The 23,815-nt window shown below is 37.3% G+C and overlaps 1 protein-coding gene across 2 annotated transcripts in view; it reads left to right on the forward strand.

Moving 5' to 3' along the window:
- NIPA1 (NIPA magnesium transporter 1) overlaps positions 1-23,815 on the forward strand; it is an 87,379-nt gene that overhangs the window by 10,141 nt on the left and 53,423 nt on the right. The window contains exon 1 of one of the 2 annotated variants that reach the window (XM_058736921.1): positions 9,384-9,483. The exons of the other annotated variant lie outside the window; for it this stretch is intronic. The gene's annotated coding sequence lies outside the window, so the exon portion shown is untranslated. Of the gene's footprint in view, positions 1-9,383; positions 9,484-23,815 lie in introns of those variants that run through there. 2 annotated transcript variants of the gene reach the window in all.

The following is a 23,815-nucleotide window of genomic DNA, read 5'->3' on the forward strand; positions in this document are numbered from 1 at the left end:
CCCCATTCATGCTCTGTCTCTCTCTGTCTCAAAAATGAATAAACGTTAAAAAAAACAAAAGAAAAAGAAAAAAGATTTTATTTTTAAGTAATCTCTACACCCAATATGGGGCTCAAACCCAAAACCCCAAAATCGAGTCACATGGTCTGACTGAGCCAGCCAGGTGCCCAGAGTTTTATAAGTTCTTTATATATTTTGGATAACCCTTTATCAGATATGTTGTTTGCAAATATCTTTTCCCATTCCATAGATTGCCTTTTAGTTTTGTTGATTGGTTCCTTTGCTGTGTGGAAACTTTACTTTGATGTAGTCCCAATAGTTTATTTTTGCTTTTGCTTCCCTTTCCACAGAAGACATGTCTAGAAAGAAGTTACGATGGCCCATGTCAAAGAGGATACTTCAATCCAAGGTTCTCTTCTCAGATTTTTATGTTCTCTACTAGGATTTTTATGGTTTCAGGACTCACATTTAGATCTTTAATACATTTTGAATTTATTTTTGTGTATGGTGTAAGAAAATGGTCTAGTTTCATTCTTTTGCATGAAGTGTCCAGTTTTCCCATCATCATTTGTTGATAAGACTGTCTTTTCATTAGATATTCCTTCATGCTTTAAGATTAATTGACCATAGGGGCACCTGGGTGGCTCAGGTAAGCCTCTGACTTTGGCTCAGGTCATGATCTCACAGTTTGTGAGTTCGAGCCCCATGTTGGGCTCTGTGCTGACATCTCAGAGCCTGGAGCCTGCTTTGGATTCTGTGTCTACCTCTCTCTCTGCCCCACCCCTGTTTGCACTCTGTCTCTCTCTGTCTCTCAAAAATGAATAAATGTTAAAAAAATTTTTTTTAAGATTAAGTGACCATATATTTGTAGGTTTATTTCTGGGTTTTCTATTCTGTTCTCTTGACCTATGTGTCTATCTTACTTCCAGTACGACTAATTGACCATACATTTGTGGGTTCATTTCTGGGTTTTCTATAATATTCTCTTGATCTATATGTCTGTCTTACTGCCAGTACCATACTGTTTTGATTATATTACAGCTTTGTAATGTAACTTGAAATCTGGAATTGTGATACCTCTCACTTTGCTTTTCCTTTTCAAGATTGCTTTGGCTGTTTGGGGTCTTTTGTGGTTCCATACAAATTTTAGGATTGTTGCTTCCAGCTCTGTGAAAAATGCTAGTGATATTTTGATAGGGATTGCATGAAATGTGTAGATTGCTTTGGGTAGTATAGACATTTTAACAATATTTCTTCTTCTAATCCATGAGCATGGAATGTCTTTCCATTTCTTTGTGTCGTCTTTAATTTCTTTCATCAGTATTTTATAGTTTTCAGAATACAAGTCTGTAACCTCTTTCATTAGGTTTATGCCTAGGTATCTTCTGTTTTTGGTGCAGTTGTAAATGGGATTGTTCCTTAATTTCTCTTTCTGTTACTTCATTATTGCTGTATAGAAATGCAACAGATTTCTGTATGTTGATTTTGTATCCCACAACTTTACTGAATTTGTGTGTCATTACTAGCAATTTTTTGGTGGAGTCTTTCAGGTTTTCTATATAGAGTATCATGTCATCTTCAAATAGTGCAAGTTTCACTTCTTCCTTGATAATTTGGATCTCTTTTATTTCCTTCTCTTATTGCTATGGCTAGGACTTCCAATACTATGTTAAATAATAGTGGTGAGAGTGGACATCCCTTCTTATTCTGACCGTAGAGGGAAAACTCTCAATTTTTCCCCATTAAGGATGATATTAGCTGTTGGTTTTTCATAGATGGCCTTTATTATGTTGAGATGTGTTCCCTCTAAACCTACTTTGTTGAGAGTTTTTCTCATGAATGGATGTTATGCTTTGTCAAATGCTTTTCTTCATCTTCTGAAAGGATCATATGGTTCTTATCCTTTCTTTTATTAATGTGATGTATCACATTGATTGATTTGCAAGTATTGAACCACCTTTGCAGCCCAGGAATAAATCCCACTTGATTGTGTTGAAGGATTCTTTTTTTCTTTTCTTTTCTTTCTTTCTTTCTTTCTTTCTTTTTTTTTTTTTTTTAAGGATTCTTTTAATGTGTTGTTGGATTTGGTTTGCTAGAATTTTGTTGGGGATTTTTGCATCATGTGAACATCCAGGATGTTGGTCTCTTTTTCAGTGGTGCCTTTATTTGGTATTAGGGTAATGCTGGACTCATAGAATGAGTTTGGAAGTTTTCCTTCCTTTTTTTTTTTTTTCTTGGAATAGTTTGAGAAGAATTGGTATTAACTTTTCTTTCAATGTTTGGTAGAATTTGCCTGTGAAGCTTTCTGGTCTAGGACTTTTGTTTGTTGAGAGTTTTTTGATTACTGATTCAGTTTCTTTGCTGGTTATCAGTCTGCTCAAATTTTCTGTTTCTTCCTGTTTTAGTTGGTAGTTTAATAATGTTTCTCACAGTTTATCCATTTCTTCCAAGTTGTCCAATATGTTGGCATATAGTTTTTTGTAACATTCTCTTATAATTGCTGGTATATCTGTGGTATATCTGTTCAAAAAGAATGTGTATTCTGCTTTAGAATGAAATGCTCTGTGTGTATCTGTTAAGTCCATCTGCTTTAGTATGTCATTTAAAGCCATTGTTTCCTTGTTGATCTTTTGCTTAGATGGTCTGTCCATTGCTGTATGTGGGGTGTTAAAGCCCCCTACTATTATTATATTATCAATGAGTTTTTTTATGGTTGTGATTAATTGATTTATATATTTGGATTATCTAAGTTGAGGGCATAAATACTTATTATTGTTAAATCTTTTTGGTAGACCCTTTTATTTTGCAGTACCCTTCATCTCTCATTACATTCTTTGTTTTAAAATCTAGTTTGTCTGATATAAGTATGGTTGTTCCAGTTTTATTTTAATGTCTGTTAGCATGATTAATCATTCTCCATCCCCTCACTTTCAATCTGGAGGTTTCTTTGGGTCTAAAATATGTCTCTTGTAAGAAGCACATTGATGGATCTTTTTTTAAAATCCATTCTGATGCCCATTATCTTTTTATTGGAGCATTTAGTCCATTTACATTCAGAATAATTATTGATAAATATGAATATAGTGCTATTGTATTACCTGTAAAGTCAATGTTCCTGTAGATTGTCTCTGTTTTTTTCTAGTGTTTGTTGTTTTTGGTTTCTCTTTCCCATTGGAAGGGTCTCCTTTAATATTTCTTGCAGAGCTAGTTTAGTATTCCTGAACTCCTTTTTTGTTTATCTTGGCAACTCTTTATCTCTCCTATTCTGAATGACAGCCTTGCTGGATAAAGGATTCCTGGGTGCATATTTTTCCCATTTAGCACATTGAATACCTCTTGGACTTAAATACCTGTTTCCTTTCCCAGGTTAGGGAAGTTCTCAGCTATAATTTGTTCAAATAAACCTTCTGTCCCTTTTTCCTGCTCTTCTTTTGGAACTCCTAAGATACTGATATTATTGCACTTTATTTTGTCATTGAGTTCCCTAAATCTACCTTCATGATCTGATAGTTTTCTTCTTTTTTCTTTTCAGCTTCATTATTTTCCATAATTTTCTATTTATTCATTCATTCATTCATTTTTTAATACTCATTTACTTTTGAGAGAGAAAGAGAGAGAGCATGAGCAGAGAGGGGAAGAGAGAGGGAGACGGAAAATCCCAAGCAGGCTCCACACTGTGCACTGAACCTGATGCAGGGCTCAAGCACAAACTGGGAGATTATGACCTGAGCTGAAATCAACAGTTGGATGCTTACCTGACTGAGCCACCCAGGTACCCCTTTAATTTTTATCTTCTATGTCATTTACTCTCTCCTCTGCTTCTTCAATCCTTATTGTGACTGTATCCAGTTGCATCTCAGTTATAACATTTTTAATTTCAGCCTAATTAGTTTTTCAGTCTTTGATCTCTGCAGGAAGGGTTTCTCTGGTTTCTACTACCCAGCTAGTATTCTTATGACTGTTGTTCTAAATTCTTGTTCAGATATCTTGCTTATATCAGTTTTGAGTAAATCCCTGGCTGTGACTTCTTCTTGGTATTTCTTTTGGGGAGAATTCTTCCATCTTGTCATTTTGGCTATGTTTCTGTCTTTTACATATTATGAAAGCTTGTTATGTTTCCTGCTCCTGAGAGTAATGCTATATTAAGAAGAGGTCATGCACTGTCCAGGGCCAGGTACTTCAGAAGTGTTTCTGGTGTATGCTGTGTGCACTTTGCTATTGTGTTTTGGCTGCTCTTTCCCACAGGTCAGTCCTCTGGAGAGTTTCTCCTTGCTTGCAGTGGGGAGTGTTTGGACCTTTAATTAGGTGTGCTTTGTTTGTTTGTTAAAATAAACCTGAATAATAATAATAAGTCTGAATGAGAAAAAGAGAAAAGAAAAAGAAAAAAAAGCAAACAACCCCATAAGCCTGATTTCAAAGAAACAGAAAACATAAAAAGCCTGGTCCAAAAAAAGAGAAAAGGAAATGAAAAAACAAACAACTATAAGCCTAATTCCAAAGCGGGGAGGAAAAAAAGCCTAGTCCTATTTCCACCTGATCTGAAGCCGACATTTCGGAGCACTCTGTGATCAATAGAGTTGTGACTGCAGGTATCCTGTGATGGTTGGTCCCCTGGGGGAGAGGCCCACTACACTGGGTCACAGTCACACCTGCCCTAGTAAAGATGTATCTGCAGGACATTGTGGGGGGGGGGGGGTGTGTGTGTGGAGTGGCAGGGTAAGGGTTTGGGGTAAGTGGCTCTAGCCTCCACTGTGGGTGCTGTGTTGCTCACTGAAGTCTGTCCATGCTGGTTTGTAGTGAGAAAGTGGCATCACCCTGCTCTCTGGTCTCCGGAGTGGAGACCTGGCACCTACTAACAGGAATCTCTCACAGATTGAAGAATTTCCCTCTTGTGTTCCTGGCTTCTGTCAGATTCCTGCTCTCACTCTGTCTGTGACAAGGCTGTTGGCATGCCTAGGGCCACAGTTCTCCTGTATTTTGTCTCTGGCCTGTGACTGGGATTCAGAAATCCAAATCTTAAAGGACCCTTGCAGGGTGTGGAACTGCTTCCCTCCCACAGAAGAGAGACTTGCCATGGTGCATCTGGTGCTGTTTTGTCCCAGCAAAGCAGTTGTATGGCTGCACTTGTGCTTAGAGTTTATTGTGAAACAGTGAAAAGCAGCAACCAGGTTATCTACTCTCTGTGTGAGCTTCTGTCCCTTGCTGTTGAACGGTTACTCAAATGGCGACCATCAGTCTTTTGTCCTTGGAGAGGCAGTATACCCTGTTCCACATGTACTCCAGGAAGGGGAATGTTCTCTCCCAGTGCAGCCCAGGGATCCCTACACCATGCTCTTTGCTCCAAGGCCTCTGCCCTCCTTCTCCCCAGGAACTCCACTGCACTCACCAGCTCGACTCTGCTGAATGGTGTAGACTTCTAAAAGCTCAGAATTTGAGCTCTGCTGCTTGTGAAAACTTGTGATCCATCCTTCTGATCCCCAGTCAGTGGTTTTGGGGAAGTGTTTTTCTTACACAAACCCAACACACTGCTATCTCTCCCCCTCTCTCTTTTTCTCTCTCTCATCTCTTTGCAAAAGGGCTCTCTTTCCTCTGTGGCACCACGGCTTTTCTCTCCCCTAATTTATGTCTCTGCACCTTGTACCTACCACAGTCTCTCCCTCTAATTGTGCACATTGTTCTTTTCACCCTCAGATCGATTTCCTAGGTGTTCAGAATGATTTGTTGTTAATCCAGCTGTGTTTGAGGGACAAGGCAAGCCCAGGATCCCCCTCCTACTCCACCATCTTAACTCTCCTCAGCTGTCTTCTTTGTTATTATATAGTGTCCTTTCTTGTCTCTTGTTACACTTTTTGTTTTTAAGTCTATTTTGTCTGATAATAGTATTGCTTCACACACTTTCTTTTGACATCCATTTGCATGACATGATTCTCCATTCCTTCACTTTTTTTTTAAGTTTATTTATTTATTTTTTGAGAGAGACAGAGACAGCATAAGCAAGGGAGAGGCAGAGAGAGGCATATATATATGAAGAGGCATATATATATATATGACACATACCATATTAAGTTGATTGTCGTTTAAGTTTGAACCCATTCTTTACTCTTCTCTCCTCACATTTTAGCTATGTGTTATTGTATTTTATATACTTTTTTGTGTGTGAGTTCCTTGACTGATTTTTTATAGAAATAGTCATTTTTAATGCATTTGTGTTTCCTACCTCTATACTCACTTTTGGTCTCTCCTTTCCAAAGTGCCCCCTTTAATATTTCTTGTAGAGTTGGCTTAGTGGTCACAAGCTCCTTTAGTTTTTGTTTGTCTGGGAAACTCTACATCTCTCCTTACTGTGAATGATAGCCTGGCTGGATAGAATATTCTTGGCTGCAGACTTTTCGTATTCAGTACTTTGAATGTATCGTGCTGCTCTCTTCTGCTTTGCAAAGTTTCTGCTGAAAATCCCCTGCTAGCCTTATGTGTTTTCCCATGTAAATTATTATCTTTTTTTTACTTTACACTTTAAAATTTTATATTTTTCAGTATGTTTTGTCAACTTAATTACAGTATTTCTTGGTGTGGTTCTGCTTTTGTTGATTTTGTTGGGGTTTCTCTCTGCCTCCTGGATCTGGATATCTGTTTCTTCCCCCTAGATTAAGGAAGGTTTCATCTATTTTTTTCTTCAATTACATTTTCCTCCTCCCTTTTCTCTTCTTCTGGGATTCACATAATATGAATGTTGTTACATTTGATGGAGTCACTGATTTCCCTAAGTCTGTTCTCATCATGCATAATTCCTTTATCTCTCTTTTCCTAAGTTTGATGACTTTCCATTACTCTAGCTTCTAGGTCACTAATTTGTTCCTCTGCTTCTTCCAGCGTGCTGATCATTCCATCAAGCTTGTTTCTCATTTTATTTATTGAACCCTTTGTCTCTACTATTCCTTATTTCTGTGTTAAGGGTCTCACTCATGTCTCCCATTCCTTTCTCAAGTCCAATGAGTATCCTTGTGGTCATTATATTCTCTATCAGGCATATTACTTGTATCTGTTTTGCTTAGATCACTGGCCATGACCTTGTCCTGCTCTTTCATTTGGAATACATTTCTCTGTCTTCTCATTTTGTCTAAGTCTGTGCCTCTTTCTCTGTGTTAGGAACATCAGCCGTGTCTCCTGTTCTTGAGGGTATTGGCCTTATGAAGAATAGGTCACGTAGTGCACTGATGTACAGTATCTTTCAGTGCCCAGGGCCTGGGACTTCCAGGTGTATCTCCACTGTGTGCTACATGTGCTCTTCTGCTTTCTCCTGGCTGCTTTATCCCTCAGGCCAGTTGTCTGCAAAGGCTCACTTTGTCTGTTGTGGGCAGTTTTGGATTCCTAGCCTGAATGTGACATATTTCCACTAGGTGTACTCTGGTCTCTTTGTGAAATGAGACCTGTCACCACCACCACCTGAATCCAGGCTCTGCAAAACCCTTGGGGAAGTGCAGTGTGAGCAGGTCTTCTAGGGGTGGGGCCTACTGCATGTGGACGGAGGCAAGGATGAATTGGAGTAGTTCCACCCGAGTGTGTGTGGGATGGGGTAGGGTTGGGTGTAATTAAGTAGTGCCACCTGCAGGTGGTCCTGTGCTTTTGAGAAATAGGGGAAGGTAATGGCACTATCCAGTTCCTTTGTTCTTGGAGGTGTTTTCTGTGAACACTCTCTCTAGAATGCACTCTGAAATGAAGAGCCTTCCCATTGTGTATCCCTGGCGCTCTTCAGATTGCTGTTTCCACATTGTATGTCTGTGAGTTGTTGCCTGCCTCTGTTCCAAGAGCAGCATGATACCCTCCAGTCTCTATCCCATCCTAGCCCACTGACCTTTAAAAGTCCAGGCTTTAAGTCTGGCTCATTGCCAGAACTCATGAAATTCAACCCCTCTCACCTTCTAAGGCAATTGCTATAGGGATTTGTTTTCCCTGCATATTCTCCTGTGTGCTAGTCTGTCTTTCATCCATCTCTGCAGCCACAGCTCCCTTCCCATCACAATGGCCACAACCTGTTTCCCTCCCGAACCACAGCTCTGCACTAACTACCCTCTTTGATGTGACCTCTCCTCTACTGTTAGCTGTGCAGTTGTTCTGCCAGTCTTTAGGTCAATTTATGGGGGGTATTTAGAATGATGTGATAGTTATTTAGTTGTATTCATGGGACGAGGGGAACTTACGGTCCTCCTACTCTGCCACCATCTTCTAACCTCTGTAACTTCTTTTGTCCTATATGATTGGTGCTTTTTTATTTGATTTCTGGCTAAGAAATCTTCGTTTCTCCTCAGGTCATGATGCCTTTGTCCTGTGTTTTCCTCTAGTAGTTTGTAGATTTAGCTTTTACCTTTAGGTCTGTAAGCTATTGAGTTAACTTTTGGGTATAGCTGAGGCATGAATCAAGGTTCAATATTTTCCCTACTGGTATCTAGTTGATGCAGCACCATTTATTAAAGTGACTTCCTCATTGAATTATACTGCCACTTCAGCCCATGATTTGACTGTACGTGTATGGTTCTATTTCTGAACTGTGTTGTGTTTCATTATATATGGCTATCCTTATGCCAGTGCCACATTGTCTTATGTAGTTTTATAGTAAAATTTACAATCAGATAGTATAAGCCCTACAACTTTGTTCCTCTTTTTCAAGACTGCCAAACTATTTCTATAGGAAAATAAGTTCTACATATTTAATAATTGATGTACAAAAGAACTTCAAATGCTAAATCGATTTATAAGTTGGTGAATACCAGTGCTCAAATTGATTCTAATTAATACCCCCATCTAGCTACGTTGGTGTTTGGAAATAAAATTTCTTATTAGTCCTTTTTAAAGAACTCTGAAAACTGTAGCATCATTTTACACATTTTTTTTAAGTTGAAGCATTAATTAATTAGTAAAGGACATAGTGATGCACTCTATTTGTGCTGTTTGCAGCAACTTCTATTGTTGCTCTAGGAGCATGCATGAAAGGAAGCCATTTTTCCATGGTATAATCCAAAAGGTAAATAAACTAGATGACTATCTATTTTTGTGCTAGAAAGTCATATTTAAGGATATTTCTGATGCACTTACATAACTTAATGGAAGATTTCAAAAGCTACAAGTCCATGGTTGGACAGCATCACTGCCAATTGATGTTATCATCCTGACAAGTCTTTTTTGTATTCGCACAACATTTCTTTGTTTTATAGTTCTGCTGTTATAAACAGCCATTCAACTCTCAGCACCCAGGGGTTCCAATGTGAGACAAATACCCCTACAACTTAACTATTAGGATCACTGCAGCCCATATGTAGGAGTGGAGGAGAGGACATGTGAGCGTAGCCAAACAAACAAAAAATCCTCAGTGTTCTACAATTCTGTGGCTCTCTGTTCTTGCTGATCCCAGAGGACTTGAAGTGTCCTGGGAAGCAGCTGGGAAACGGAGTGTGGGCATAAGCTTGAATGAGTGCCTCCTGATGTAAGGTGAGTGACTTTAAAATCTTTAGGTACAGTGATGTTTGAAGATGAAACTGTGAAGAAACCAACTGGTTTTAGAATAAGAGAAAAACTTCTATTTATGACAGAGGCTGAGAGCTGTTATGGAATACAGGCATCCGGGAGCTCATGGCTATAAAAAGAGGAAGGAACCTGAGGCAGCCAGCTCAGTGAGGAGGCTGTGCACAGGTGGATGGGCAAGCCAGCCTATCCACCCTTAGGCAGAGCACTTGTTTGAGGGATACTACTCATTTGAAGCCCTTGGGGACCACCTGCAGGAGCTTCACTTTGGTTTCTAGTAAAGGGTGTGGGACAGGTATACAGACAGAAAGTCTGACTTATTAAATGTCCATGGAAGCAGAAAAGTTTTGCCTGATATTGCCCTAAAATGTGAGGGTGATCTAAAAAGCTTTTGGATTTTAGCAAATGCAAGCTCCTCCTGGTGCATATAAGTGGAAGAGTCTGAGACACTTGGAGCTGATTTGTGTCCTTTGACAAAAGGGAGACCAAAAGCCTATTTCCCCATCCCTGGGTACCTTGTGTCCCAGGTTTTCCCCCATTTTAGTTAACACTTTTTTTCCTAAACCTCCAAATGCATGTGCTATATGGTGGTAAATGGTGTTGGGTAATGTAGCAGTGAAAGAGGAGAACCCATGGGTCTCATTGCATTGGCTCCTGGCATCCTTGGACCAGTTTCTGCCCCAGGAGGGTCACCCATATTCCAGATACTGCTGCGGCAGCAATCCCTGACTCCATAAGCACTGATGACCAGACTATATTCATTGCAATAAAAGGAGTTGACCATTCTCTGCCCCCAACATTCTGTTTCCCCACAATTGTGACTAATTCCTCAATTTTAAAGTCCCTCAAATCTTGTTATATCTAATACAGAACTTTTTAAAAAGTTGAGTAGATTATTGTGCACATCTGCCATACAAATGAGCTTCAAGATGTTGTAGGATGATGTACATTTACAATTATTTAAATTAATGAGAATATTTATTTATACACAAAAGAGGAGTAATTATACTAATATGAAACAAAGTAGATTTTTAACACAAATTGTTATTAGAAACAAAGGACAGGGGCGCCTGGGTGGCTCGGTAGGTTGAGCGTCCAACTTCGGCTCAGGTCACGATCTCGCGGTCCGCGAGTTCGAGCCCCGCGTCGGGCTCTGGGCTAATGGCTCGGAGCCTGGAGCCTGCTTCTGATTCTGTGTCTCCCTCTCTCTCTGTCCCTCCCCCATTCATGCTGTGTCTCTCTCTGTCTCAAAAATAAATAAACGGGGGCGCCTGGGTGGCGCAGTCGGTTAAGCGTCCGACTTCAGCCAGGTCACGATCTCGCGGTCCGTGAGTTCGAGCCCCGCGTCAGGCTCTGGGCTGATGGCTCGGAGCCTGGAGCCTGTTTCCGATTCTGTGTCTCCCTCTCTCTCTGCCCCTCCCCCGTTCATGCTCTGTCTCTCTCTGTCCCAAAAATAAAAAGTTAAAAACGTTGAAAAAAAAAAAAAACAAAAAAAAACGTTGAAAAAAAAAAATTTAAAAAAAAATAAATAAATAAACGTTAAAAAAAATTATAAAAAAAAAAAAGAAACAAAGGACATTTTATAACAATGAAATGGTCCATCTATGAGGATGATGTAGCAATTCTAAATCAGTATGTACCTGACAGCAGTCTCAAAATACATTAAAATTGACATAGAAAAGAAATAGAAAATTCAGCAATAATAGTTGGAGACTTTAGTATGCTACTTTCTTTTTTTTTTTTTTTTTTTTTTTTTATTTTTGGGACAGAGAGAGACAGAGCATGAACGGGGGAGGGGCAGAGAGAGAGGGAGACACAGAGTCGGAAACAGGCTCCAGGCTCCGAGCCATCAGCCCAGAGCCCGACGCGGGGCTCGAACTCACGGACCGCGAGATCGTGACCTGGCTGAAGTCGGACGCTTAACCGACTGCGCCACCCAGGCGCCCCTAGTATGCTACTTTCAAAAATTTATTTAATAAAGTTTTTATAGAAAACTAGGCAGAAGATCAACGAGGAATAGAAGACTTGAATGATACTATAAACCAACTGACGTTAAATATTGTAATTATTACAGTTGGATTTATGTATGCCATTTACTCTTTGTTGTATATGCTTCACATACTTTCTGTTTCTATACTCATTTTATTTGCATAAAGTGAATTTTTCTAGTGTAATATTTTATTCCTTTAGTGATTTTTCACTATGTATATATGTTTTTTGAAGTACAGTTGACATACAACATTATATTAGTTTCAGGTGTACAATGTAGTGATTTGACATTGCCATACATTACAGAATGATCACCATGACAAGTCTAGTTACCATCTGTCACCACATGTAGTTATTAAGGTATAACTGACTATATTCCCTTTGCTTTCTTTTTATCCCCATGCCTTATTTTATAACTGGAAGTTTGTACTTCTTAATCCTCTTCACCTATTTTGCCCATCTTTCCCCTGCCCCCTCTTCACCCGTCTGGCAACAGTTTATTCTTTGTTTTTATGAGTCTGTTTCTATTTTGTTTTCTTTGTTCATTTTTTTGTTTGTTTTTTAGATTCCACATGTGAGTGATATCACACCATATATGTCTTTCTTTGTCTGACTTCATTTTGCATAATACTGTCTGGTTCACCCATGTTGTCACAAATGGCAAGATTTCATTCTTTTTTATGACTAATATTCCACTCTATGTATATGTATATATATATTTATATCTCTATCTATCTATCTATCTATCCACACACATACCCCACATCTTTTTCCATTCATCTGTCAGTGGGTACTTAGGTTGCTTCCATAATTTGGCTATTGTAAATAATCTTGCAATAAACATAGGGTGTATATACCTTTTCCAATTAGTATTTTTGTTGTCTTTAGGTAGATACCTAGGGATAGAGTTACTAAATCATATGGTAGTTTTGTTTTTAATTTTTTGAGGAAACTTTATATAGTTTTTCTTAGCTGTTACACCAATTTATGCCCCTCCCCCAACAGTGCATAAGGGCTTAATGCATGAGGGTTTATCCATATCCTTACCAACATGTTATTTCTTGTCTTTTTGATGATTAGTGATGTTGAGCATCTTCTCATGTGTGTGTTGGCCATCTGTATGTCCTCTGTGGAGAAATATCTATTCAGTTCCTCTGTCCATTTATTAATCAGATTATTTGGGGTTTTTTGGTATTGGGTTGTATGGATTCTTTATATAATTTGGATGTTAATTGCTTATCAGGTATGTGATTTGCAGATATTGTCTCCCATTCATCATGTTGCCTTTTTGTTTTGTTGATGGTTTCCTTGGCTGTGCTAAAGGTTTTTAGTTTGATATAGTCCTAATAGTTTATTTTTGCTTATGTTTCCCTTGCCTGAGGAGATAATTCAGAAAAATATTGTGGAGGCTGATGTCCAAGAAATTACTGTATATGTTTTCTTTTAGGAGTTTAATGTTTTCAGGTCTCACATTTAAGTGGTTAGCCCATTTTAGTTAACTTCGATATATGGTGGAAGAAAGTGATCTAGTTTCATTCTTTCACATGTAAGCAAGCAGTTTTCTCAACACCATTTATTGGAAAGACTTTTCCCCCCATTGTATATTCTTGCCTCCTTTGTTGTAGATTGACCATGTAAGCATGTGTTTATAACTGGGCTCTATTGTCTGCTCTGTTGATCTATGTGTCTTTGTGTGTGTGTGTGTGTGTGTGTGTGTGTGTGCGCGCGCGCACCAATAATGTACTGTTTTGATTACTAGAGCTTTGTAGTGTAGTTTGAAATCAAGGAGCATGATACCTCCAGCTTAGCTCTTTCTCAAGAATATTTTGGTTATTTTTGGGTCTTTTGTGGTTCTATACAAATTTTAGGATTGTCTGTAATATTTCTGTGAAAAAAATGCCATTGATAATTTTGATAAAGATTGTATTGAATCTGTAGATTGCTTTGAGTATACACATTTTAACAATATTAATTCTTCTCATCCATGAGCAGGGTTTATCTTTCCATTTGTATGTGTCGTCTTCAGTTTCTTTCATGAGTGGCTTACAGTTTTCACTATAAGGTCTTTCACCTCCTTGGTTAAATGCTTAGGTATTTTATCTTTCTGATGCAGTTGTAAATGGGATTATTTTTTTAACTTCTCTTTCTGCTAGGTCATTATAAGTGTATATACACTTACATATAATGTGTATACATTATAAGTGTACACAACAGATTTTTGTATGTCCATTTTGTATCCTGAGATTTTACTTAATTCATCTATTGTAATCATTTTTTAGAGGAGTCTTTAGGGTTTTCTATATATATAGTTTTATGTCATCTGCAAATAGTGACAGTTTTCCTTTTTTACCAATTTGGATGACTTTTCTTTCTTTTTTTCTTTCTTTTTATAGTTTTTTGTTTGTTTTTGTTTTTGTTTTGCTTTTCTGCTTTTTTGCTTTTTCTTTTTTTGCTTTGCTGTGGCTAGAATATCCAGTACTATGTTGAATAAAAGTGGTGAGAGTGAGCATCTTTCTCTTATTCCTGATTTTAAAAGCTTTTCCTTGTTGTGTATGATGTTAGCTGAGGGTTTGTCATATGTGGTAATGTCATGTATGGTATGTATGTACGTATGTGCGTATTTAAGTTTTATTTATTTTTTTAAGTAATCTCTATACCTAATGTGGGGCTTGAATTCATGACTCCAAAGTCAAGAGTCACATGTTCTTCAGACTGAGCCAGCCGGGCACCCCTATGTGGTTTATTTAATGTTGAAGTTTATTCCCTCTCTACCCACTTTGTGAAGTTTTTATTTGTAAATGGATGTTGAATTTTGTCTAATACATTTTTTGCAACTATTGAGATGATCATATGATTTTTCTCGTTTACTTTGTGAATGTAGTGTATCAGGTTGGTTGATTTGTGGATATTGAACCATTTGCATCCCTGGAATAAATCTCACTTTATTGTGGTAATGATCCTTTTAATGTATTGTTGAACTCAGTTTGCTAATATTTTCTTGAGGATTTTTGCACCTATATTCATTCATTAAGAATATTGACTTATAATTTTTATTTTTTTGTAGTCTCTTTGTCTGGCTTTGGTATCAGGGTAATGCATGTCTAGTAGAATGAATCTGGAAACATTTCTTCCTATTCAAATTTTTTGGAGTAGTTGGGGAAGGATAGGTATTAACTCTTCATGAAATGTTTGGTAGAATTTACCTGTGAAGTGTCTATTCCTAGGCTTTTGTTTGTTGGGAATTTATTTTTTTTTTAATTTAAATTTTAGTTAACATATAGTACAGTATTGGTTTCAGGAGTAGAATTCAGCGATTCATCACTTACATACAACACCCAGTACTCACTACAAGTGCCCTCCTTAATACCCGTCATTCATCTAGCCCATCTCCCAGCCATCTCCCTCCAGCAACCCTCAGTTTGTTCTCTATCATTAAGTCTCTTGTGCTTTGTTTCCTTCTCTCTTCTCCCCCCCTCCATATGTTCATCTGTTTTGTATCTTAAATTGTAAATATGAATGAAATCATATGGTATTTATCTTTCTCTGATTTTGCTTAATTCCATCCACATCATTGCACATGGCAAGTTTTCATTCTTTTTGATGGCTGAGTAACATTCCTATATAAATATATCACATCTTTTTTATTCATCAGTCGATGGACATTTGGCTCTATCCATAGCTTGGCTATTGTTAATAATGCTGCTTTAAGGGGCGCCTGGGAGGCTTAGTCGGTTAAGTGTCCGACTTCAGCTCAGGTCACGATCTCGTGGTCTGTGAGTTCGAGCCCCGCGTTGGGCTCTGGGGTGATGGCTCAGAGCCTGGAGCCTGCTTCTGATTCTGTGTCTCCCTCTCTCTCTGCCCCTCCCCCGTTCATGCTCTGTCTCTCTCTGTCTCAAAAATAATTAAACGTTAAAAAAAAATAATGCTGCTTTAAACATTGGGGGCATGTCCTCCTTCAAATCTGTAGTTTTGTATCCTTTAGGTAAATACCTTGTAGTACAATTGCTAAATGGTAGGGTAGTTCTATTTTGAACTTTTTGAGGAGGCTTCATGTTGTTCTCCAGAGTGGTGCACCAGTTTTCATTACCACATCCTTGCCAACACCTGTTTTTTTTTTTTTTCTGTTGTTAATTTTAGGGATTCAGACAGGTGTGAGGTGGTATCTCATCATGGTTTTGGTTTGTATTTCCCTGATCATGAGTGATGTAGAGCATTTTTTCATGTGTCTGTTAGCCATCCAGATGTCTTCTTTGGACAAGTGTCTATTCATATCTTCTGCTTATTTCTTAACTGGATTATTTGTTTTTTGGGTGTTGAGTTTGCTAACTTCATAGATTTTGGATAGTAACCCTTTATCAGATATGTCATTTGCAAATATCTGGTCCCTTCCCTAAGCTACCTTTTAGTTTTGTTGATTCTTTCATTCAGTGTGCAGAAGCTTTTAATTTTGATGAAGTCCCAAAGTTTGTTTTTGTTTTTTTTTTTTTTTGCTTTTGTTTCCCTTGCCTCTGATGATGTATATGCAAGAAGTTGTTGTGGCTGATGTCGAAGAAGTTGCTGCCTGTGTTCTCCTCTAGGATTTTGATAGTTTCCTGTCTCACATTTAGGTCTTTCATCCATTTTGAGTTTATTTTTGTGTATGGTTTAAGAAAGTGGTCCAGTTTCATTCTTCTGCATGTTGCTATCCAGTTTTCCCAACATCATTTGTTGAAGAAATTTTTCCATTGGATATTCTTTCCTGCTCTGTCAAAGATAAATTGGCCATACACTTGTGGGTCCGTTTCTGGATTTTCTATGCTGTTCCATTGATTTATTGTTTTTGTGCCAGTACCATACTATTTTGACTGCAGCTTTATAATACAGCTGAATTCTGGAATTATGAATTCCAGTTTTGTTTTTCTTTTTCAGGATTGTTTTGCCTATTCAGGGTCTTTTGCAGTTCCGTACAAATTTTAGGATTGTTTGTTCTAGCTCTGTGAAAAATGCTTGTGGTGTTTTGATGGGGATTGCACTAAATGTGTAGATTGCTTTGAGTAGTATAGACATTATAACAACAGTCTTCCAATCCATTAGCATGGAATGTTTTTCTGTTTCTTTGTGTCCTCTTCAATTTCTTTCTTAAGTTTTCTATAATTTTCAGAGTACAGATCTTTTACCTCTTTGGTTTGGTTTATTCCTAGGTATCTAATTGTTTTTGATGCAATTGCAGATAGGATCTATTCCTTGATTTCTCTTTCTGCTGCTTCATTATTGGTGTATATGAGTACAACTGATATCTGTACATTGATTTTATATTCTGTGTCTTAGTTGAATTCATGTATTAGTTGTAGTAATTTTTTGGTGAAATCTTTCTGGTTTTCTATATAGAGTGTCATGTTATCTGCAGAGTGTAAGTTTGACTTCCTCCTTGCTGATTTGGATGCCTTTTATTTCTTTTTGTTACCTAATTGCTGAGGCTAAGACTTCTGGTACTATGTTAAATAGTACCAGCATCCTTGTCTTGTTCCTGACAGTAGGGGAAAGGCTCTCAGCTTTTCCCCATTGAGGATGACAGTAGCTATGGGTCTTTTATATATGGCCTTTATGATTTTGAGGTATGTTCCTTCTATCCCTCCTTTCTTGAGGGTTTTTAATCAAGAAAGGATGCTGTATTTTGTAGATGCTTTTTCTACATTGATTGACAGGATTGTATGGTTCTTATTATTTTATTTCTTTTATTAACGTAGTGTATCACATTGATTTGTGAATATTGAATCAGTCTGCAGCCCAGGAGTAAGTCACATTTGATCATGGTGAATAATTCTTTAATGTATTGTTGAGTTTGATTTGCTAGTATCCTTTGAGCATTTTTGCATCCGGGCTCATCAGGGATATTGGACTGTAATTATCCTTTTTAGTGGGGTCTTTGTCTGGTTTTGGAATCAAAGGTAATTCTGGCTTCATAGAATGAGTTTGGATTTTTTTTTTTAATTATTGATTCAGTTTCATTACTAGTAGTAGATTTGTTCAAATTTTAATTTTTTTCTGATTCAGCCTGGGAAGATTGTGTGCTTATATGAATTTATCCATTTTTCTAGGTTGTCCTATTTATTTACATATAATTGTTCATAGAAGTCATTTGTATTTCTGTGCTATCAGTTGTAAGTTCTCTTCTTTATTTTTGATTTTATTTATTTTGGGTCACTCTCTTTTTCTTGATGAGTGTGGCTAAGGGCTTATCAATTTTGTTTATTTTTTCAAAGAACCAGCTTTTGATTTCATTGATGTTTTCTGTTGTTTCTTTTAGTCTCTGATCTTTACTATTTTCTTCCTTCTATTAATTTGGGGGTTTTTTGTTCTTTTTCCACTTCCTTTATGTGTAAAGATAGGTGGTTTGAGATATTTCTTGTTTCTTGAGGTAAGCCTGTATTGACATAAACATCTCTCTTAGAAACTGCTTTTGCTGCTTCCCATAGATTTTGGAGTATTGTGTTTGTGTTTTGTTTTGTCTTAAGGTATTTTTATTTTTTTAATGTTTATTTTTGAGGAGAGATCATGAATAAGGGACATTCAGAGAGGGGGGAGCGGACAGAGGATCTGAAGTGGGCTCCACATTGACAGCAGAGAGCCCAATGCAGGGCTCAAACTCACAAACTGGGAGATCATGACCTAAGCCAAAGTCAGATGCTTAACCAACTGAGCCACCCAGGTGCACCTGTCTTAAGGTATTTTTAAGTTTCCTGTTTGATTTTTACATTGGCTCCTTAGTTGTTTAGTAGTATGCTGTTTTTAGCCTCCACTTGTTTGTGGGGTTTGTTTTTTTTTTTTTCAGTTTTTTTCTTGCAGTTGATTTCTAGTTTCATACTGTAATTGTCAAAAGATGCTTGATATGATTTCAGTATTCTTGAATTTATTGTGACTTGTTTTGTGGTTCAATACGTGATCTATCCTGGAGAATGTTCATGTGCACTTGAAAAGAATGTGTATTTTGCAGTTTTTGGATGGAAGGTTTTGTGTATATCTGTTAAGTCCATGTGGTCCATCTGGTCTAATGTGTCATTTATGTCCACTGTTTCTTTGTCCACTGTCTATCTGGATGACCTATCTGTTGATGTAAGTTGGGTATTAAAACCATTTACTCTTAATACATTACTGTAAATTTCTTTCTTAAATCTGTTAATATTTGCTTTATATACATAGACCTTCCTATATTGGGTGCATAGATACCTAAAATCCCTATATCTTCTTGTGGATTTATCCCTTTATCATTATATAATACCTTTCTTTGTTGTTGTAGTCTATTTTAAAGTCTATTTTGTCTGATATAAGTATTGCTATGCCAGTTTCCTTTTTATTTCTATTTGCATGGGTTATTGTTTTCCATCCTTTCATTTTCAATATGTACATGTCTTTTGGTCTGAAGTGAGTCTCTTGTAAGCAGCATATGGTTGGATCTTGGTGGTTTTTTTTGTTTGTTTGTTTGTTTTTTTAATCCATTAAGCCACCCTATGTCTTTTGACTGCAGCATTCATCCAATTATGTTTCAAGTAATTATTGATAGACATGTACACATTGTCATTTTGTTCAGTGTTTTCTGTTTGTTCTTGTAGTTCTCTGTTCCTTTTTTTTTTCTCTTGCTCTCTTTGTGAATCAATGATTTTATCTAGTGTTACTGTTGGATTCCTTTTTATTTTTTGTATATTATAGTTTTATGGTTTGAGGTTACTCTGAGGTTCATATATAACATTCTGTACATATAGCAGTCTATTTTAAGTTGATGGTTACTTAAGTTCAAACACTATGTAAAAATGCTACACTTTTACTTCCCCTTCACATTTTAATTTTTTGATGTCATATTTTACATTTTTTAATTTTGTGGATCTCTTATAATTATTTTAGACATAGTTGATTTTACTAATGTTGACTTTTAACCTTGATAATAGCTTTATAAGTGGTTGATCTACCACTTTTACTATGTTTCCTTTTCTTAGTGAAATTTTTTCATTCATAATTTTCTTCTAGTTTTGGCCTTTTCTTTCTCACTTAAAGAATTTACTTCAACATTTCTTATAAGGCTGATTTAGTGGTAATGAACTTCTTTAACTTTTGATTCCAAAAGTCTGTATTTCTCCCTCAATTCTGAATGATAACCTTGCCAGGTAGGGTATTCTCAATAGTTTTGTTTGTTTGTTTTTTTAAGCACTTTGAATATTTCATTGTACTCCTTTATGGTCTGCAATGTTTCTGCTGCAAATCAGCTGACAGACTTACAGTGGTTCCCTTGCATGTAACTAATTGCTTTTTCCTTGCTGCTTTTAAGAGTTTGTTTTTAATTTCTTATATTCTAATTATTATGTGTCTTTATATGAACATCTTTGGGCTCATCTTTTTTGGGACTCTCTTTACTTCCTCGACCTGGATGTTTGTTTCTTTTCCCAGATTAGGAATGTTTCCAGCTATGTTTTCATTCAAATAACTTTTTTGCCTTTTTTTCTCTCTCTTCTCCTTCTTGGACCTTTGTAATGCAATTGTTAGTGTGTTTGATGCTTTCCCAGGGGTTCCCTAAAGTATCTTTTAAAATCCTTCCTTCCTTCCTTTTTGCTGTTCTGCTTGGCTGAATTCCTCTACCCTCTCTTCCAGATTCCTGATTTGTTCTTCTGTATTATGTAATCTGGTGTTGATTCTGTTTAGTATGTCTTTTATTTGTTATTGTATTCTTTAGCTCTGATTGAACTTTTTAATATTTTCTCTTTTGTTGAAGTTGTCCCTGAGATCATTCACTCTTCTCCCAAATTTGGTGAGCATCTTTATGACTATTATTTTGAACCATTTGTCAGGTAGCTTGCTGATCTACATTTCATTTAGTTCTTTTTTGAGGTTTTGTCTTATTCTTTCATTTGGACCATGTTCCTCTGTCTCCTCATTTTGTCTAACTCTCTGTGTTTATTTCTTTGCATTAAGTAGATCAACTATGTCTTCTGTTCTTGAAAGAGGGGCCTTATATACAGGGTCTCCTTTGGGGCCCAGAAGCACCATCCCCCCTGGTTATTAGAACTACATGCTCCAGGGATGTCGCCTCTGTGGGTTTCATATGTCCTCCTATCATGGCTGAGCCGTGACTGCTGTGGGCACACTGGTGGGCTTGACTGGCCCCTGGTGTGGTTGACTGTGAAACCAGGCCACTACTGTTGTGAGTGTGCTGGTGGGCAAGGATGCTCCTCCTTCCCTTCTGCCCTGTGGGAGTCCCTAGAGGAAGGTGTGGTTTCAGCTGATGCTTCCCACCAGCTGCTGTGGGGATGGCAGTTAGGTGGAAGCCACTTGGGAAGTGTGCCTGCTTGGGTGGGCAGGGTAGGTGGGGTGAGTCCCCAGGGTGGGGAGAGTGGTGCTAGCAAGGTGCATGGAAGTTACCAGAAATGGTACCCACCAGCACCAGGTCAGCTAGTTAGAAGGAGAATAATAAAAATTGTACCACCACTTCCGTTCCTGGAGAAAGTTCTTATAGATCCCAGCCCCTCTAGCGGATACCCTAAAATTAGTCAAATAATCTCCTTCATGCATGGTCCAATTACTTTTCAAACTTCTGGCTCTATGCTGAGTCATGGAGTGAGTGGTGTAGTGCTCTGGCTCTTTAAGATTGGAGTCTTAATATCCTGTAGCCCTTTGGTTCTTCCCGAGTTAAGCTGGGCTGATTTTCAAAGTCAGATTTTATATGGGCTCATCTACTCAGTGCAGGTCCTCAGGGTAGGGATGCCGGATGTGGGGCTTGATCCCCTTGCTCCTGAGAGATAACCTCCATTTTGTGATATCCCTCTGCTTTTGGTTTGTTACTCTGGGGGCATGAGTTCCTACTAGACTCTCTGCCCCTCTTACCCATCTCTATATGGCTTTTTCATTATATTTTTAGTTGCAGAATAACTATTCTGTTAGTCTTAAGGTAGTTCTCCTAGAGAGTTGTTCTATAGGTAGCTGTAGTTTTGGTGTGCATGGGAGGAGGGGAGCTCAGGATCCTCCTGTTTTACCACTTGAATCTCACCCTCCTGATATTTTCCCTGTCAATGTATTTTTGCATTATTTTTTTAGTGGTTGCTCTAAACTTACTATGTACGTCTTAACTTAGAAAATCTACTTTAGGGGCACCTGGGTGGCTCAGTCAGTTAAGTGGCTGACTTTGGCTCGGGTTATGGTCTCATGGTTTGTGAGTTTCAGCCCTGAGTTGGGCTCTGTGCTGACAGCTCAGAGCCAGGAGTCTGCTTCTGATTCTGTGTCTCCCTCTCTCTCTGCCCCTCCCGCTCACGCTTTGTGTCTCTCTCTCAAAAATAAATGAACATTAAAAAAAAATTTTTTTTAAGAACTCTACTTTAGACTTACGCTAATTTAATTCTAATTAGATATAGAAGCCTTGCTTGTATATTGCTGCTTCTTTTATTTGTGTTATTGTTTTTATGTTACAAACCCAACAATATATTGTTGCAATACATAAAGTAATGCAAGCTTTATATAATTTTATGTCCTTAAAGAAGTTTCCAAAATAAAGAAAAGCAAATATAGATTTATAGAGTTTAATATGTTAACCATTTAAAAATTTTTTAAATTATTTTTATTTTTATTATTAGAGAGAGAGAGAGAGAGAGAGAGAGAGAGAGCTGGGGGAGAGGGAAAGAGGGAGACAGAGAGAGAATCTTAAGCTCCAAGCTCATAACCTGTGCTGAAATCAAGAGTCAGACACTCAACCAACTGAGCCACCAAGGCACCCCATCGATATGTTAACCTTTTTATTTACCATTCTTTGTTCTCTTTATTTGTTCTTACGGCATTCAAGTTATTAAGTTAACATGTCCTTACTCAGTAAAACTTTGATCACACCCACATCCTTTATGCTGTTATTGTTAAATATATTACAATTCTATGTATTATAAATCCAACAACAGTTCTGTGCACATATGTCCCATAGCTTTTCAAATCAGTTAAGGTGAGAAAGGGAAACAAATTTGTGTTTTGTAATTAAACATTTTTTAAAAATTGTAATTAAAATTTGCTAAGAAATCAGTTGTTAATTTACTGAGATTGTCTTGCGTATTATCATTCATTTTTCTATTGCTTCTCTTAAAATTTTTCTTCATCTTTGAGCATTTTTACCAATGTGACTTGTGTGTGGAACTCCTGGAGTTTGTTGAGCTTCTTGAATTTTCATCATGTTTCGTAAATTTCAGCCTTTTTTTCCTTGAATGTTTTTTCTTCTACTTCCTCTCTTCTCTCCTTCTGGTAGTAACATTATGACTGTGTTGATGTACTTAATGTTGTTTCACATTTTTCTAAGGTTCTGTTTATTTTTCTTTATGCTTTTCCCCCCTTCAGAATGTACAGTCTTTATCAATCTATGTTCAAATTCACTAAATCTTTCTTTTGCCGAGAATATTCAAATTTGCTATTGATTTCTTTTTTCATTCCAGTATTGTGCTTTTTAATTCCAGAATTTCAGTTTGGGTTTGGTTTTTTTTAAGTCATTTCTATCTCTTCATTAATACTCTCTATTTGATGAGAAGTTGTATTTACACATACCTTCTTTACTTCTTTAAGCATGGCTTCTTTACTTATTTGAACATATTTTTTTAAGTTTTTATCTTAATTCCAGTTAGTAACTTGAACATATTTTTAATGTATGGTTTGAGATTTTTGTGAAGTCTGAAATTAGGCTCTCTTACAGGCAGTTTTAGTTGCCTGCATTTTCCCTGTTTGTATAGTGTATGTAATGTAGGTCACATTCTCCTGGCTTTTTTGTATGTCTTGTATTTAGGGAGCGGGGGTTCTTATTTTTATTATTACATGATCATGCCATCACACAGCATTTTTTTCTTTGAACTTTTACACTTAATAGAAACCAACATCATTCAAGCACTTAATTATAGTTTACTTTGTGTTCTTTGCTTCTGTTTCATGTGTAACAAATGGAGCAAGAATATTTTATCTTTAATTATAATACAAATATACAATAAGTTATTCATGAACCTAAAATTTTCCTCATTCCCAGCATGCAGAATAAACAAGAAAACTTTGCCTTGCTTCCTCTTGATACTACTTAACCCCTAAGAGACCTACAAGGAAAAAGATGAAGACAAACTATCAAGAGCAAAAAGGCACAGAATCTCTGTAGAATGGTCCCTATACCCATCTTCTTAGTACATTTGAACACCAAAAAAAAAGACAGAAATAACAGTTTTCCCATCAAGAAGCACTGTCTGGAGAGTGACTTGACCCAGCATCTCCTCCTGAAGTTGAATAGCACCTAGGTTACAGGAGACCCCAAAGGTCTAGGGCTCAAGGACCACTAGAT

Source organism: Neofelis nebulosa, chromosome 7, assembly GCF_028018385.1.
Source record: "Neofelis nebulosa isolate mNeoNeb1 chromosome 7, mNeoNeb1.pri, whole genome shotgun sequence".
NCBI lineage: Eukaryota > Metazoa > Chordata > Mammalia > Carnivora > Felidae > Neofelis > Neofelis nebulosa.